At 47.8% G+C, this 14,680-nt stretch overlaps 1 protein-coding gene across 1 annotated transcript in view; it reads left to right on the top strand.

Annotated features, from left to right (window-relative positions):
• The first annotated feature begins 13,200 nt into the window (after positions 1 to 13,200).
• The window catches only part of FAM53B (family with sequence similarity 53 member B), a 95,240-nt gene continuing 93,760 nt past the window's right edge, over positions 13,201 to 14,680 (top strand). Inside the window, exon 1 of the mRNA XM_037051151.1 lies at positions 13,201 to 13,502. The gene's annotated coding sequence lies outside the window, so the exon portion shown is untranslated. The remainder of the gene's footprint in view (positions 13,503 to 14,680) is intronic.

Here is a 14,680-nt window from a genome sequence, read left to right as displayed (position 1 = left end):
CACACAGTGTTTGCTTTATTGAGGAGGTCCGGTCTTTCTTGTGTTTTCAAGTTGCTAGTTCTTAATTTCTGATACGATAGCAGTGTGTAATGCTTTCTCAGAGGTTTGAACTGTTAGATATGTGCTGTTTTAAAGCCGCAGCCTAATAAGGAGGTGGACCCATTTCTGTGTGACCAGAATGAGACATGGGGTTCGATTTACCAGAAGCTCGGACAGGGCTTTGTTGAAAGGCCCCTGGAGTCCCTGTCGTGGGGGTGTGTTTGCTCCTTTTGCAGAGATGAAGGACTGTGGGGGTGGCGGAGTCAGGGGCTGTGGGCAAGGTCAAGAAAAGGGCGCTGTCAGCCCTTCCTCTCAGGGTGCAAACCTGCTGGAAGGCAGCCTCTCAGAGGCTGAAGTCACAGCAAGTGGAAGGTGCAGTAAATTGGTATTTTCACATAAATCCATGCTTTGAAAACCAGGCCGGTGAATGTTGCCGAGCTACTGAAACAAGTCATCAGTACATTATTTGTCCCACTTGGGTTTGTTAAGTCATGGGACTGTGGCTAACTGGGAAAGAAACGATGCCGTTGTAAAGAGAGCAGGGAATTACGTAGTGCGTGCTGTTTTCTCTGTGTGAGAAGTTGGAATTGTAATTTTATTTCATCAAAAGGCACTCTTATTTTGGGGAAACTTGTTTGAAATGCAAACGAGACTTCTCTACGGAGCCTGCACAGAATCGTTGCTTTTCATTATGATGTTATTGCTGCATAACAGGCCACTTCTGTGTGGAGGGAGTGCGCGCACAGGTCTGAAGGGGTTTGAGGCCTGAACAGGTGGGTTACGCCAATTAACAGATAGAAAGTTTCAGAACATTTCGTTGTAAGCCAGGTGGGCAAGTTGGAGTCCCTTTGGGGGCTGGCAGTTGTGTGTGTGAGAACCAAACCCGGCTCTACTCTGGGCGGCTTGGCCAAAACCAGTTTTGAATGAGCCCAGCTGCCTTCGAATGATGTTTTTACCCCTGTCGTGGTGGCGGCGAGGCGCCCTTGCTTCATCGGGGATGTGCACGCAGTTTTCTGTGTTGGGAGGGGGAAGGGGGACAAACACACACAGAAGATTCTTAGTCTTCCTAGGAATAATGTGTCTCAATTCACGTGCTACTTATCTTTATGTTTCTGTGGTGCTGTCTGCAGTGTGCATGTGGACCTCATTAAATCACATACATCCAGAGTACAGTGGAAACCTTAGTTTTTCAGGAACCTATCTTAGTAACCAAGTTTTATGTGGCTTTGGAATAATTTTCCGTAAGTTGACATGTAAAGAAATAAGAGTATCCCTACCTATGCTCGTAGATTTTGATTTGTGTTCTCGTAAATGGCTTTAGTTTATATATTTGTGTGTGCATGTTTGTGTCTGGTAGCTCACAACAAAAAACTGCAAAATCGGAAAAGGCAGCTGCTCTCCAGGCCAGCGTCCTGCCCGGGGAGGCCTGGGTGGGCTCCGCTGCGCCGCGCCCGGCACTGTGCGCTAAGTAGAGTGTGTGTGCTCCAGAGACAGCCTCCCGCTTTGAGAGCGGAAGTGGGTCCTGTCCCCCAGTGGCATCTCCGGCTGGTTGTGTGCGAAGGTGTGGATGAGCCCTGAGACCCAGTGCCCTTCCCTGGAAGGGGCCCGCCTGTCGCCGAGAGCTTGATTGTGGGTGACAAGGAGCATGACAGGTGGGAGGACAAGTGCATAGTGGGGGAGAAGACGAGGAAAGCCTTGTCATTTCTCTTCGTTAAGCAGGAAGCAGAGATGTCCTTAGAAGAAGGGGGAGCATGTGAGCATGTTTTATTAACAGTTAATTCGAGAAAATTAATGCTAATTTATTCTTCATACACACCATGCAATTTGTTAGAAAAGTAAAAGAATAGTTTGAAATTCTTTGGTCAGTTAATGGATTCCTATGTTAGAGGCATAGAAATGAAACTCAACATCCAGCAGACAAATACCCAGGCCCACAGGCTATGTAAATGCTGAATAAAGCCAGCTGTACAATGGACCTCTGAAAAGCAAGGGGTAGGAAGCCTAATGAATGATTGAATATGACCTTAGCGAAATCCCCGGAGTGTTGTTGAAAGATTATTCATTTCCAGCTTAGATGTCAAGATGGGCTCCAGTCGCCAGAAAAAAAAGAGAGCTTGAATCAGTATGTATTGGGCTTTAAAAATCCTTATAACACCGTGCGGTAGACCGAATCATTAAAAGGGGTTCTCCAACTGAATTTTGAGCTGTTACTCTGTGGACCTGTAGTTTAGGCCCAAGGAAACCAAATTGAAAAGATAGGAATAATTCCCAAGACACGAATGTATCAGTGTCTTTCTTTTACGGAGAAGAACTTCAACAGTGGAGAGGCCAAGGCTGGCAAGAGTGCCGATTGCCCCGCTGGTACCGTCGTAGGAAAGACAGCGGTTTTGTGTCTTTCTCGCGGGTGTGTCTTTGCGCGTCTGCAGAATGCTGGCCTAGTTTGTCAGAGGAAGATAGGAAAAAAACAAAAACCTACTTTTTCCTTCTTTTTTACATGGCCCGTCCTGAAGAATTGGCAAATCTCCCTGTGTTCTATTTTTAAACATGTGTTATTACTGCATCCGGGAATGGTAAGCATGTTAGTACGTGGTCTTCACTGTGCATGCTAACGAGAGCTCAAGGAAGGTGGGCCTAATGCATTTGTTTTTCCAAACACCTTGGCGTGTCCACATGAACCAGCAGTTAGCCTGTGCTGGGTATTACCTGGGGAGCTTGGCTAGAAATCTGGACCGGTCTGGTGGAATCAGGAGACCCTGGGCTGTATGTACTGCTCTTCATTGACAGACTTACTGAGGGAGCAGTTACCGTTGTCCGTGATGGTACCAAACAGAACAGCACGGAAGTGCCACCGGGATGGGTGCAGGTCCCCTGCTGTGGCCTCCCTGCCCCTCCCGGGACGGGCTGGTCAGGAGGAACCGCCAAAGGCAGAGGGAGGAGCTGCTGCCAGTCCTTGTCTTCCTCCCACCCGTNACCTGGGGAGCTTGGCTAGAAATCTGGACCGGTCTGGTGGAATCAGGAGACCCTGGGCTGTATGTACTGCTCTTCATTGACAGACTTACTGAGGGAGCAGTTACCGTTGTCCGTGATGGTACCAAACAGAACAGCACGGAAGTGCCACCGGGATGGGTGCAGGTCCCCTGCTGTGGCCTCCCTGCCCCTCCCGGGATGGGCTGGTCAGGAGGAACCGCCAAAGGCAGAGGGAGGAGCTGCTGCCAGTCCGCGTCTTCCTCCCACCCGTCCTCTCCTCTCCCACGGGAATGTCAGTCCTTTGTTCCCGTCTAATTTTAGTAGGTCCTGGCTGAAAAAAATGTTACGGTGAAACACGGTAGGATGGTTTCCAACCGTGGGACTTGGAGGAGCAGGGAGGGTGGGGGGCCAAGGGAAGCAGTTCCCATTCCGGATCCGGCCGCCTTTCTGCGGCAGCACCCAGCCCCTATGCTGTTGGTTTTGGCAACAAAATAAATTTAGATGCACTGGAGCAGCAATAATTAGGTTTCCCTTCCATGTCCTCAACGAGAAGCCTAGCTGGAATCCAAATGGGGAAAAAATCATAATATGGTATTTAATAAGGGACCCTGGGCTGAATTAAAGAGCTGAATGTGAGTTTCGGAAGAAAGGCCTGAAACTGAGTGAAAACTACATGGCATGTTATTTGTAAATAGAACCTCTGAGGTCCGTTTGTGATTCAGTGAAACTGCTTTTATGCTGCTGTTTTGAATGAGAGTAACGTTTGCTGGTTTTTGAGAAGCAGGCCCAGTGAGGCACGCAAGTCAGCTGTCGATTCCCTCTGGAAACGGGGCAGGTCTGGCTGGAATGCTCTGGGAGTGTGAGGGGCCGCATCGTTGATAAAGCAGTTTGTTCAAGAGATAGCACCGAATTCCATAGGGCCTTGTAGTCCGAAGTGCCCATTGTTGTGGTTATTACTTTAATTAAAAAGTAGTTAACTGGATGAAGCCAGGTGTGGGATTCCCTGTTTTGGCCTCCACTGTGAGGCAAACTTGCCTTCTCCAAGGGTGCGTTCCTTTGGAGAGCTGAGGTCTCCTCTGGGACTCTCTGGGTGAGAAAGCCCACATGTGCCCTGGAATAAGAGAGGTCATTTTGTTGTTAAGTCCACTTGATTAATGAGTTAATTTTCAACAAAATTAATTTTGGTTCTTTTCATTTTATAGTGACAGATCATTTGTGTTTAAAATCTGCTGTAAGTTGTAAAATAAATACCAAAGAGAAGTGATTTTTTCAGTACTAAATTTTGGAGAAAAAATGATTGTATTCATTTGACTGTAGAGATGTCTTATCCAAGAAACACAGACATTTTCATCTAATTGATTAGTCCACTTCTCTTTTCTGTACAGAAGGATAGAGGTCAACATTGGGCCTCAGCCAAACTGTGACAGTCTGAAGGATCTCCTGACCTTGGTTCTTTCTTACCCTGCACACTCACAGACCGCATGCTCCCAGGTGACCTGAGTGACCCCTCGAAGGTCGCAGCGCTCGGAGATGACTCCTTCCTTCTGCTACTATGCAGAGCCCCCTATGGTATGGTATAGTGCAGCGGAGTGGAGTGTACGGGCTGCCCTTACGCCTCACCTCTCTGGGCCGGTGCCAGCCTGCCCTCCACCTGCTCTCTCCCTCGGTGAAACGGGAGTTTTTTTTACCGGTGCTCACGAAGTACCTGAAGTATCACGGACGCCTGTTTGAAGTCGGCTTTCCTTGGGCACGTTTCTTCGATGCTGTTTGGTGCAGCGGAGGGAGACGCAGTGGTGTGGACTCTGCAGAACAGGGTCATGTATATGACGTGAGAAAAATAAATGTGGCCCGGCCCGGCGTGATTGGGTGCCAAATAAACATTCTTTTCTCCCAGGGCGCTTCTTCCCACGGGGGCTAATCCATCGAACTGTTCAGTGTTTCACCCCTCGGTGCCACTGAGTTAGCGGATTTCCAGTGTGAGGCGTTTCTGTCCCAGGAGCGCAGAGAGGCGGGGAGTGCCAGATGCGTTAGTGTGAGGGGATGGTTGGGCCAGCTGGGCTTTTCAGGACTTCTAGAAAAATCATTCTCAACATCAGCTTCTTTCTTATTCTGTAGGTGGGGCTGGTGCTGAAGCGCCTTTTGTTCAGTTGAGAAGTGGGGACCAGAAATCGTGCACCAGAGTTTCATGCAGCGCCCTTCACATTGTGTCTCTGCAGGCTGGGAGGTTGCCCTCAGGTTTAAGGTCCTTGTCTATGTGGTAATTACTCAGTAACAAATGTAGGTCTGCTGGGGGAAATGTCGGTGTGGATGCGTTGGAATTGAGAAGAAAGGCCCAGGTTACAGTTCTCTTCCGTCCGCGGGTCCGCGGGTCCGCGGGTCCGGATGCTGAGGCACCGTCCTGGGACCCCAGATGGGGCAGCGGAGTGCGGGTCCTCCAGTTGCCGGGGTCAGGGTTGGTGCAGGTTGTGGGCAGGGGTCTGGGTCTTCCACTGGGCATTCAGGAAGCAGTGGACTGAGATTTTATCTTCCATTTCCACCTTGCCTCTAGATTTGATATCTTTGATCTGAGAATCGTTTTTCTTTTCCTTGCTCTCAGTTGAGGTAACAGTGTCATTCATAATGGCGTTTTAAAGTTTGATGTTGGGGCCCTGGCTGGGTAGCTTAGTTGGTTGGAGCATCGGCCCAGCGCACCAAAGTTGTGGGTTCAATCCCTGGTCAGGGCACGTACAAGAAACAGCCAATGAATGCATAACTCAGTGGAACAACAAATTGGTTTCTTTCTCTTCCTCCCTCCCTCCCTCCTTCCCTCTCACTCTCTAAAATCATTGAATAATAATAGTTTTTAAAAGAGGCAACCAATGAATGTATGAGTGGGTGGAGCGAGCGGCAGGTAGAGGTTTCTCTTCCTCTCTCTCTAGAATCAGTAAATAAATTTAAAGTTTGATGTTGGGTAATAGTTGATCTGATTAGACCTTAGTTTATGCTGGGGCTGACAATACAGCATGTAAAGTACAGTGAATCAGTTGTTTATACTAGTCTAGAAAACATTTGGCTTTCAGATTTGTTTGTTTAACCATTTTATTGGTCCTTAAGTGAGTAATACCTCAGTTCCTGGAGTGCTTAGTAGGACCGTAGGAATCCGGCCAGACTAGTGTCACTGTGTCTAGCTAACCACACAGAGCTTAAGCCTTTGAAGCATTTTCAAATGCTGTGGAGGTGAGATCCGTGTGATCTGACACGGTGGTTAGGGCAGAACGGGGAGCACGACCCTCCGAGTTACACGGTCATCAGTGCGATGCCACGGTTGAGTACCTGGTTTTGATCGGGTTTTTTTGTTGTTTGTTCCTCGTGAACATTAAGCAGGGCTGTCAGATAGTATTTAAAATAGCAAGCCAACTTCTCATTTATAATAATGATTTTTTTAATTAAAAAATATTTTGAAATACATTTGCTATTAGAGTTGTCCCAGTTTTCCCCCCTTTGTCCCTTTCTGCCCCGTACCCCTATTCCCTTAACCAGCCCCCCATCCCTTAGCTCATATCCATGGGTCAGGCATGTAAGTTCTTTGGCTTCTCCATTTCCTATACTGTTCTTAACATTCCCTTGTCTATCCTGTACCTACCAGTTTGTATTTCTTAATTCCTGTACCCTTCCCCCCATTTTCTCCTTTCCCCCTCCCAGCTGATAACCCTCCAGATGATCTCCAAATCTGTGATTCTGTTTCTGTTCTGCTTGTTTGCTTAGTTTGTCTTTGAGATTCAATTGTTGATAGTTGTGAATTTATCGCCATTTTAATGTGCATAGTTTTGATCTTCCTTTTCTTAAATAAGTTCCTCTAACATTTCATATAATAATGGTTTGGTGATGATGAACTCCTTTAGTTTTTTCTTATCTGGGAAACACTTTGCTCTTTGATTCTAAATGATAGCTTTGCTGGGTAGAGTAATCTCGGTTGTAGATCCTTCCTTTTTTTTTAAAAAGATTTTGTTTATCTTTAGAGGGGAAGGGAAGGAGAGAAGGAGAGAAATATCAATGTATGGTTGCTTCTTGTGTGTCCCCTGCTGGGAACTGGCCTGCAACCCAGGCATGTGCCCTGACTGGGAATCAAACCGCGGTTGTCTGGTTCGCAGGCCTGCACTCAGTCCACTGAGCCACACCAGGCAGGGCAGGTCCTTCCTTTTTGCCACGTTGAAACTTCTTGCCAGTCCCTTCTAGCCTGCAAAGTATTTTTTGAGAAATCAGCTGATAGTCTTATGGGCACTCCTTTCTAGGTAACTCTCAGTTTTTCTCTTGCTGCTTTTAAGGTTCTCTCTTTATCTTTAACCTTTGGTATTTTAATTATGGTGTGTCTTGGTGTGGTCCTCTTTGGGTTCAACTTGTTTGGGACTGTCTGTGCTTCCTGGATTTGTATGTCTATTTCCTTCACTAAATTAGGAAAGTTTTCTTTTATTATTTTTTCAAATAAGTTTTTAATTTCTTGCTCTTCCTCTTCTCCTTCTGGCACCCCTATGATTTGGATATCAGTACCTTTGGAGATGTCCCAGAGACTCCTTATTCTATTCTAATTTTTTTGAATTTCTTTTTTCTTCTTGCTGTTCTGATTGAATGCCTTTTTCTTCCTTATGTTTCAAATTGCTGATTTGAATCTCGGCTTCATCCTCCCCCACTGTTGGTTCCCTGTGGATTTTTCTTTATTTCACTTAATGCAGCCTTCATTTCTGTCTGGCTCTTTTTAATGCTGTTACAGTACCTAATGGTTTCTTTGAGCATCCTGATAACCTGTGTTTTAAATTCTGCATCTGATAGGTTGCTCATCTTCATTTCCTTTAGTTCTTTTCCTGGAGTTTTGTTCTTTTCTTTCATTTGGGCCATATTTCTTTGCCTCCTCAATTTGGCAGCCTTCCTGTGTTTCTGTACATTAGGTCGAGCTGTTTTGACTCCCTGTCTTAATAGTGTGGCCTGTTGTAGAAAAGGCACCCATCTGGATGAATGTGGCTTCTTTAAGGACTTGGTTGTGGGCTTCCATACCGCTCGATCTTCTGACAGATCTGGGTGATGATTGTTTTGTAGTCATTTGAAGTTTTTACTATAGTTGTGTGGGGAGGTGAAGCATGTCTACCTACTCCGCCATCTTAGCCACGTGTCTCTTAATCTGCCTGAGGCCAGCCGGGTGGTCTTGGTTGTGTCCCCTGGCATATGCCCTCATTTGTAATAATTCTTTTCTGTTTCAGATCAGCTACAGGATGTCCACGTACAAAATAGGCAAGGCTGGCCCCTCTTATAAACAGTAATGGATATAATGAAACAAAACGTCACAAAACACCTTTGCTTTTGGTTCATATAGAAGGTTGACAAAGTGCTAAGAAGAATTAAGAATTCACAGGCTAATACAGTGTGCAGAACAAATGTTTTTTTTTCATACTGCTCCCAGGAAGGTTATGCCCATTGAAGCCAGGGACTGGTTTTTTTTCATCTGATATTTCAAATCCAAAAGATTCAGTCGTCAAATTGGGAATTTGAACTCTGGACATCAAAACTGTATTTCCTTGAATCATTTCCTCACTACCTAATGAAAATGGGGTTCACTTCGTCCCATTTTCGTTGGGTAGGCCGGCTGCGGTAGCCTTGAGCACATCGCCAGGGCAGGGTTACGGACAGATTTCTCTTGGGGCAGTGACTTGCATGGCAGGTTGCTGCCTGAAGAGAAAAATTAACTTATAATTTGGGCTCATATCTCAGATACCAAATTTGAATTCCACTAAAGACTATCTTAAGAAAGAAAACTGAACTTATTTTCATTTGAAGATAATAACAAGCGTTAGTCTGGGTGTGCTGTTGAAATATTTTCTAGATTAAATTCAGTGTATAGCAGTATGAAAATATTGTAACTTGTTTTTAGTTATGTTTTTGGTGGAGTAACTGAGGCAAGCCAGCGTGAGTAATCGTGTGTATAGTGATGTTAATTAGAGTCTGCTTCAGCTAAGGTCCTAAATAGATCAGGGAAAGGCCAGGAAGTAATTGTGCTTTTGACTCTCTTTGGTATTAAAATAGTAAAATAGGTTTGATAAGTTTTACGTAAACCAGTAACTTTGAATGTTGATAACAAAAAGCCTTCATTATATTTATTTTTGCTTATTTATCAAACTTTTGCAATGCCTGTTTCTTCATGGCTTGTGTTTTCTTATAGCACCTAACACTGACAGCGACTGTTCACTTTGGGGGAAAAAAAGTACTGTCAACTTGAACTAAGTTTTAACTGTTGCTCTGTTCTTTTTAGCTTCTCTTACCCAGAGCTCTTCCCTCCAGTGAGTTGCAAGCGTGACATTTGCTGTGTTTTCAGCACCTGCCAACTTGGAAATCAGGGTCTGTGCTCAGGACTTACTGGGCTCACAACCCACACTCTGGGGTGCACAGCACTGTCCTTGACGGTGCTAGATGCTCGGTCTCAAAGCCCCACAGATGCACAGGCGCTGATTTCAATAGACATTCCCCTCAAGCTGCTTTCAACGCTCACCTCATGTCAGAGGAGTTTGATTGGCATCATTCAATTTAATGCTGCGGTTATTTTTCAATGAAAATAAATTTGTCTTACTTAGTTCTTGAATCAAAAAGTAACTTTGTCTCCAAGAACTGAAGTACCTCTCATAAAATTCGTGTGTGTAGATGTGGGGTGCGTGCACATGTGCACACATGCACACGAGGTTCCAGTCAGCCCTGTGACTCACTTCACCAGTGGGAAGGTTTCAGAACACGAGACGGAAACAGAAAGGAAAGAACAAAGTTCAGTGTGTCGTACGTGCTTGTGTGTGTAGGGTGGTTAGCTGTACCTTGATCGTCAATGTGGGAACAATTGCAGAACTTACTTTTTGGAAGAAGATTCACATAAGAAAATTGTAAGTACAGATTCTTAGCTTCCATCTATGATCAAAACTTCCCATGTTTTCCAAAGCCGTGTATTTTGATAACTAGTTTTCAGTAGCCAGTCTTTTTGAAAGTGCTTCAGGTGAACTTGCCTTCCCATCATATATTATAAGAAAATTTAAAAGATTCTGTGTTAAAGAGATCTTTTCAGATATAGAAAGGACAGTGTGAAATGTGAGTGACTGGCTTTTAATTCAGCAGCTGTGACAAAGAGGCTCGGTGGCTTTGGGAGGTGAACAAGGGCGTTGACACACACACACACACACACACACACAGGTGTTCGGCTGTGCGGCTCCACGTGTAACACGCTTGATGTTTGTTTCGCTGACTTTGTTCATGTAACGATAATACATTATTCTCAGAGACAAACTATTTTGTCATTTTTTAGTGGGGAGCCCTTTTAAAACCATAGGTACAGGTAGGTTTGATGGGAGAGACTGAGCAGACCTGCCTGGTTCTTACTCAAACTCCAAAGCCCAGCTTGACCATCCCATTTATCTTGTTCTAAAGGCACAGAAACAAAACACCCACTATACCTAGGAAACTTCTTAACCCATATCAAAACCCAGCCTTCACCCTCTCCTGCACAAATGTGCTTAGGTGGAAACTTTTATTAGCTTGTTGATACAAGTTACAGTTGATCACACCCTTTCTTAATAAAATACACCCTTTTTGTCTCCTGTTGGTTAAGAGCTTTAAACTTGGAATGAGGGAGCTGTGTACAGAGAATGACACTGTTTAAACCTCCCAGGCCATCCTGAGTGGACATGTGGTGCATGCCGTGCACACAGGCACCCCTCCATCGGGCAGTGCAGCTGTGAGAGGANCCTTCACCCTCTCCTGCACAAATGTGCTTAGGTGGAAACTTTTATTAGCTTGTTGATACAAGTTACAGTTGATCACACCCTTTCTTAATAAAATACACCCTTTTTGTCTCCTGTTGGTTAAGAGCTTTAAACTTGGAATGAGGGAGCTGTGTACAGAGAATGACACTGTTTAAACCTCCCAGGCCATCCTGAGTGGACATGTGGTGCATGCTGTGCACACAGGCACCCCTCCATCGGGCAGTGCAGCTGTGAGGGGAGCCGGGGGAGCCAGTGCTGCTGGGTTCTACCCCAGGTTTCACGTAGTGGTCTTGGGGTGAGACGGTGTAACCCCCCACATCTTATATTTCCCGGGGTATTCTACCGTCTAACCAGATTAGTGTTGGTCAGTTATAATGGAAAAGTTGTAAGTGCTCATTTTTGGATTACTTACGGATTTATTCCTAAATTTCCCTGTGACTTTGGGTTGAGGTGCCTGGTTGTGCTGTAAGTCTGGTTTTGATTTGGTTTCGACCTTCCAGGATTGGACAGAGGTAGACAGCTTACTGCTCCCCACTCCCCCAATTGCTGCTTATATTGTCTTAAATCCAGAGCTCAACTGAGTTTGTATTTATTCTTCTGAATTGAGCAAAAACTAATATACAAACCTCTTGGATAAGATTTTTTTTTAAATAATAAAGAACTGTGTATTGATAGTATAGCCCTAAAAAGTGGGGGTGTTTTATATCCATAGAACTTAGCTACATAATGTGGTAAGGGCTTTATAGTGTGGAAAGTCAAGTGACATGGGCCTTTGGAAATTCAAATTAGGTAAATGAGAAATGGGTATTCATTGGCTAGCAGCACAGTTCCTTAAGCAGGTATTTTGGTGCTGCATACTCTTAGTAACAAGCAGTTTCGGAACCAGAAAAACAGACTGCCTTGGGTTGGAAAGGAGGCTGGCTTTTCAGCAAAGGAGTTTGCCGTAACCACAATCCCTAGAATTTTGTGAGACTAAAATCATCCTGAAAGCAACAAGAATAATGGTTGCAATAATTGTTTCCAGGCTTGGGACCCCTGCGTTTCGTTTTTTTAAGTTGACCTGGTGAACTGGTAATTGTGGGAATAAACTGAATGTTTGCCAGCAGGAGTCACTCTAGGCCTCGTAATAAAAAGTACATTAAACTACACCCCTGAAGCTCTCCAAGGCTGAGGTGACACCGTGATAATGAGAAGATGGCATTGGGGAGATGTAGCAGCCCCCCCTAAATTATCCCTGGTGCCTTTCTTTGTGCGACCTGGGAAGGCTAGGTTTACTCTCCTCTCAAAATTGGCCATTTGCGAAGCAGTGTTTATGGGTAAGGCTATTGATATCTCAGTGTTCTGCATATTAGCTCATTCTGGCTTTCTTAGGAGTCTGCCCCATGTCATCTACTTGAATGAATAGGCTCCGCCTTCTGATTGGCCGTCCATCCTAATCTTGGAGCAGAAATCGCTGGAGTGAGCTGTAGTGTGAAAGGCGATGTTAGCTCACGGTTTTCTGGAAAAGAATGGGTCCAGTGTGATGAGAAATTGAAATATTTCAGCAGTAGCCATGAAACAGAATAGTTTTCCAAGTGCACACGAGCTCAAAAAGTTAATTGTTCATGTATGTTTGATACTGGGATTGAAACGTTGGATTAAAACCAATTAAATGTTCCTAGAAGCAACAGAAAAAGTTTCCTGATTTATGAATAGAACCATTCAAATGGCGCAGACACAATCCATGTAAAGTAATGAGGTGTTTTGTTTTTTTGGCAAAGGAGAACACAAAACAGGCATGGGGAGTTCCTTTTAAAATCCTCTTTAAAAAATCTCCTTTTGGACACAAGGTCAGTAAAATAACACACACCAATAGGCAGGAGTGATGGGGAGGCTAGGGCTTCACTTCGCTGGGACAGCAGGCCCCTCCCCCAGGTGCGCCGCACAATGAAAACGCTCTGCTGCTTCTGTCAGGGTTACATTCCTGAACTTAAGTCAACATCCTAAGTTACAGAACTAAACATGCTCTGCCTCTGCTTAGCAACCACAAATCCTTCCTTCGCCAGTTGCATATATTTGGGATGTGGCTTCTGAAGTACACATTCCTTTATTTCGATCAACGCCCGGAGTTAGGAAACTGGCGCTTTATTTTCCCGAAGTGACAACACGAACCCGACCCCCCTCCCCGGCCGCCCGGCGTGCGGCTGAAACGATCGTTTCTGTAAAACCTCAAACCCCCAACAACCCGGAAGCTGGACGTCTGAAGTCCACGCGGCCCAGGGACTCAGTCCCGGCTCGTGCAGGGGGCGGGGGAGGATGCCGCGGGGCTCCTGGCCCCGGGCCCGGGCCGCCGCGGGGGCCGCAGGGGCGGCGCGGCCCGGGCCGGGGCCACTTCCCACTTCCCGGGCCCTGGCAGGCGCGAGCGCGGCGAGCGGCNCCAGGCCGCCCGGGCCCGCGACGCCGCCCGCACAGCGCCGGTCCCAGCGACACGCAGCCGCGGTCGGGCGGCCGCGCGGGGCGGCAGGCGCGGCGGGCGCGGGCGGCCTGGCCGGGGCTGGTTAAAGGGACGAGTTGCAAACAGTTCAGGAAGTGACAAGTCGATTTCCTCCTCCGAGAGCCGCTCGGTACAAAGCGCTCGGCGCCGGCTGCAGAGCGTGCGCGCGGCGGACGTGCGGCGGGCAGCCCGGACGACTTGGCGAGCGCCGGCGGCGACTGCGCGGGGCTCGCGGCCCGAGCGTCCTGCTGGGCACGGTAAGCAACCCTTGGGCGGTCGGGGGTGGGGGGGCTAGTCCGGAGCAGAGGACCCTGCCGTGTGCACCCCAGCACCAGCTGGGGGGAGCCTTGCTTGCATGTCTGCTTGGCTTGCCTGTTTTTATTTTTATTATTATTATTTTTATGTTGCTGGTTTCCTTCTTTCCCTTCTTGTTTCGCGTTGGGGCGGGTGGTTTCTCGGGCTGCGGAGTCTCTCCCCTGGTGCAGGCATGAGACTTGTCAGAGCGCAGCCAGGGGAGCGAGCCAGCCTGGCCCCTGCGGAAAAGTCTGCGCTTCCCGGGGCGGGCGCGGGGCCGGCTGCGCCCGGGGGCTGTCCCCCTCTCAGCGTCTCCACTGGAGCCCTGGCTCGTGGCAGCGGGGAAGACGCCCTGGCCCCAGGACCCGGGCGGCCACGCTCGCCCCGAACTTCCCGCATCGTTTGCAGACAACTCTTTTGTTCGCGGAAGTTTTCGTCTGCCACCCCCGGGATTCGGGCGCGCAGCGGCCGGCTCCGTGGCTGCTGGACCGGCCAGGGCGGTCACGTTGCCGGTGGGGGGGGGCTGGTGTTCAGCCCCGGGGGGCCAAGTTCGTGGGATGGCCTCTGAGGGGGCTTTCAAAGTGGGGGTCATTGGCGTGGCTTTTGCACATGGCGAAAAGGGCCGTCCGGCATGGGCACACCGGTCGAGTCACATTTTTGCCAGTCCTTGATTTGCAAACCCGTGGGAGTCCGCTTCCCCTCTCTGGGTTTCACTTGGTGGGGCGGGGACGGGGGTGAGGGCACCCAGAGTCCTGGGAGGGCCCTGGATCGGCGTTGACCCAGAGGGCTTCTTGAGCACCCCCCAGCTCCCCACCCCCGCCCGCAGGCTTTCGGAACAATGCTTGTGGCTCGGGACAGGGCAGCGGAGCCCCGGTGAGTCGTGCTAGCCGCCTTGCTCGAGTCCTTCGCCCCCGGACGCCCCCTGAAGCCGGGCTCCCTCCATCTGACCGCCTGGCTTCATTAACACGTCCTACACTTCGAACGATGGTGAACAAAGAACAGCTCTTTGCAGCATTTGATGAATGGGATTCTGCCTCCTATAGGCCACACTCCGAGTCTTCCATACGTTGTAGTGTCTGGACTCGGTGTTGGGCATGTGGCCCCGGCTGCATTCCTGTCCAGGACCCTGGGCAGGGCATCC

This window comes from Sturnira hondurensis, unplaced genomic scaffold, assembly GCF_014824575.4.
Source record: "Sturnira hondurensis isolate 20B ecotype Veracruz unplaced genomic scaffold, ASM1482457v3 Scaffold0007208, whole genome shotgun sequence".
Classification (NCBI taxonomy): Eukaryota; Metazoa; Chordata; class Mammalia; order Chiroptera; family Phyllostomidae; genus Sturnira; species Sturnira hondurensis.
This window is presented reverse-complemented; position numbering and strand designations above follow the sequence as displayed.